This window comes from Chiloscyllium plagiosum, chromosome 28, assembly GCF_004010195.1.
Source record: "Chiloscyllium plagiosum isolate BGI_BamShark_2017 chromosome 28, ASM401019v2, whole genome shotgun sequence".
In the NCBI taxonomy this organism is placed as follows: Eukaryota; Metazoa; Chordata; class Chondrichthyes; order Orectolobiformes; family Hemiscylliidae; genus Chiloscyllium; species Chiloscyllium plagiosum.
In genome coordinates, this window is record NC_057737.1 from 34,305,741 (window position 1) to 34,309,402 (window position 3,662).

The 3,662-nt window shown below is 41.1% G+C and overlaps 1 long non-coding RNA gene across 1 annotated transcript in view; it reads left to right on the plus strand.

Annotated features, from left to right (window-relative positions):
• The window catches only part of LOC122564108, a 17,634-nt gene that overhangs the window by 9,691 nt on the left and 4,281 nt on the right, over nt 1-3,662 (plus strand). The window contains exon 2 of the long non-coding RNA XR_006315820.1: nt 1,841-2,000. This is a non-coding gene — a long non-coding RNA (uncharacterized LOC122564108). The remainder of the gene's footprint in view (nt 1-1,840; nt 2,001-3,662) is intronic.

The window sequence follows — 3,662 nt, forward strand, 5'->3', positions numbered from 1 at the left end:
CCACTCCCCTTCTTGAACAGGGGAACCACATTTGCTATCCTCCAGTCTTCTGGCACTATTCCTGTAGACAATGACGATTTAAAGATCAATGCCAAAGGCTCGGCAATCTCCTCCCTGGCTTCCCAGAGGATCCTAGGATAAATCCCATCCGGCACAGGGGACTTATGTATTTTCACACTCTGCAGGGTTTCTAATACCTCTTCCTTGTGAACCTCAATCACACCTAGTCTAGTAGCCTGTGTCTCAGTATTCTCCTCAACAATATTGTCATTTTCTAGAGTGAATACTGTCAAAAAATATTAATTAAGTGCTTCCCCTTTCTCCTCTGACTCCACACACAACTTCCCACTACTATCCTTGATTGGCCCTAATCTTACTCTAGTCATTCTTTTATTCCTTAAATACCTATAGAAAGCCTGAGGATTTACCCTGATCCTATCCGCCAACAACTTTTCATGTCTCCTCCTGGCTCTTCTGAGCTCTCTCTTTAGGTCTTTCCCGGCTACCTTGTAACCCTCAAGCGCCCTAACTGAGCCTTCACATCTCATCCTAACATAAGCCTTCTTCTTCCTCTTGACTCCACTTCCTTCATAAACCACAGCTCCCGCGCTCTACAGCTTCCTCCCTGCCTGACAGATATATACTTATCTAGGACACTCAGGAGCTTTTCCTTGAATAAGCTCCACATTTCTAATGTGCCCATTCCCTGCAGTTTCCTTCCCCATCCTATGCTTACTAAATCTTGCCTAATCGCATCATAATTGCCTTTCCCCCAGCTGTAACTTTTGCCCAGTTGTACACCCCAGTCCAACACCGGCACCTCCAAATTATGACTTCCATGAAGTTAGGTTGTGCTCCATTTCAACATCACCAGAGACCAAAGGTAAAGGTAAGCATGAGTATAAGGTAGAATTTTAAAATGACAGGGTCAGCATTGTGGACTGATTGTTCCACATTACCTGCTTCCTTTGCATCATCAACTATTTTACCATTTAATCTCTCCTGTCTTTCACCTATCAAAGACTTACCTGTTTGATAATCCTCCCCGCTTCCCTTACACTTGCTTAAATCTATAGTGCTTCTAATTTTTTTTCCAGTTTTGACAAAGTGTCATTGTAATAGGGTCATATAGCACTGACCAGACATCTTAATCTGATCTAGTCCCATTTGCAAGCATTTGGCCCATATCTGTCTGTCATCATCCAGAAACGTTAACACTGATTATCTCTCCTGACCTGCCAATAGCTTCTGGCATTTCTCATCTTTAATTTCAGATTTCCAGCTTTGGCATTATTCTATTTTTTCTGTTATGGGCTTTTTAATGTCAGTATTTAATCAGTTCTGCACTGTTCACAACATTTGAATTGTGGGAATTTAAAGTGACAATATGGAAATTTAAGGTAAACAATCACATTTGCTATATGTAAAACCATCTCCCCCTGCTTTTGCAAACATTGTGATGCAATAAATCTACCTAATTTAGCTCAGATGCACCTTTGGTGCATGAACCTCAGCACACAAAGTCAATTTTGTATTTGAAAGCTGTAGCTAATGTCAGAAGTCACATGACACTTGACTTCACCTGACGAAAAAGCAGCACTCCTAAAGCTTGTTATTTCAAATAAACGCTGTTGGACTATAACCTGGCGTTATGTGATTTCTGAGCTTATTCACCCCAGTCCAACACCTGCACCTCGACATGAGGGCTATAGTTGACAGGGAAAGCATCACAACATAAACCTCGGCAATTGAACCGATCCCAGGGTTAAATGCACTATTCAAATATAAATTTTACCATACAGTTTGCATGTTTGATAGCGAGTCTCCATTGTTCTTGCAGAGCTCAGCTAGGTGACCAACTGCCAAGGGGGTCAGAGTGAAACATGGAAGATGGTGAAGCAGTTAAAAAGAACTTTGTATGAATACCACTAATCTGTGTGGGAAATACAAAGACAGCTTGCAAAAAAAAAACATGGCCATCAACATCAAGGAAGATTAATGTAAGTGGAATCTGAAAGATTACCAACCTTTTAGAAAGAACAAATAAAGGAGTGAGGGATGCTTACAAGAACAGATAAAAAGTCATTCGTCCCTCTCTGATTTCTCTTTTTAAAATCAATCAGTAATCAGTCCTGCCTCCTTTCTATAAAAGCGTTTTTGCTCCGCAGTTTCCAGTTCAACTGTCTGTTGTGTATTTCAAGCAATGTCTTTCAAAATCAGATAGTTTTTTTCTAGTTGTACTGTGGAGCCTGTGACTGGAAACTGCTCTTTCATTTGTTTTGATGGGGGAAGGGTGGGTCAGGTGTTGTGTCAGATTTCCTTTTATGTTCTGAATTGCTGTGGGTGAGGGGTATGTGGCTTTTCAGGTTTTTCGTAATACTTTGTTCTGAAGTTAAATAGGCAAAGATGATTTAGACATCATAGTTTAAAGTAAGCAAAATAAACCAACCAAAAAGCAAATCAAACACAGTAAAAGCTGTCGATCTTAAAGCTGAAAATGTTGGAAAGTCACCAAGTTACCAGCCATTGTCAGCCTTTCATTGAAACAGAAGAACAGCTTTTAAAAATGAACAGAAGGAACACACACTTGGTCTAATTTTAAGACTGAAGCCACACCTAAAAAACATCATGTCATCCACCAATCAAACTTCAAATTTTTACTGCTTGCTGAACTAGACCCACACTTTTTTATAAATAAACTCAGTGACCCAATTAACAAATCACTCAAGATAAAAACTGCCCAATAAGGGTTCTGTATGACCAAAAAAAAGGGGAAAACAAAGAAGTGGACTAAATCAAAGTAGTTTGGAGAGGGAGATATGTACCCCAGCAACCCCGCCCCCCCCCCCCCCCCCCCGACAATGCCCACTCATCCCTAAAGGCTTCAAGGGCACTGCCTGAGGGTACCCAGACATGGACCTAACTCTGGAAGAGTAGCAGCAAGTCGGGAACTACAAATCCCACTGTACTCCACTGTCTGGACCTGTTGAGGCTACTGAGTGTATTTAAAACAAAGATAGATAGGTATAAAAACAGAAATTGCTGGGAAAACTCAACAGGTCTGGCAGCATCTGTGGAGAAAAAGCAGTTAACATTTTGAGTTCAGTGACCTTTCTTCAGAGCTGATTGTAGCCAGGTAAAGGGTATATATAAATATATATATATATATATATATATATATGCTGAAGATGGGATGTGGGGCAGGGGGAAGGAGTAAATAATAAGTGAAGATGAAGCCCAGGAGAGAGAGAGAAAACATAGTTGGACAAAGGAATGGGTAAAGGTTAACCTTGGGGCAATCAAAAGCTGCTAATGGAATAATTAGTGACTGACAATGGATTTGATAGTAGCCCATTTGATGATGAGGTCTGGGTGTGTGTAGGTTGGGATAAGGCCATGGAAGAAGGTGATCAGTCCGTAAAATGAATGAATCCCAAAGGCTGCAGAGTCCCCAGAGACTCTGGACCAGATGGGCCAATGGGCTGAGAAGTGGCAGATGGAGTTTAATTTGGATAAATGCGAGGTGCAGCATTTTGGGAAAGTAAATCTTAGCAGGACTTATACACTTAATGGTAAGGTCCTAGGGAGTGTTGCTGAACAAAGAGACATTGGAGTGCAGGTTCATAGCTCCTTGAAAATGGAGTTGCAGGTAGATAGGATAG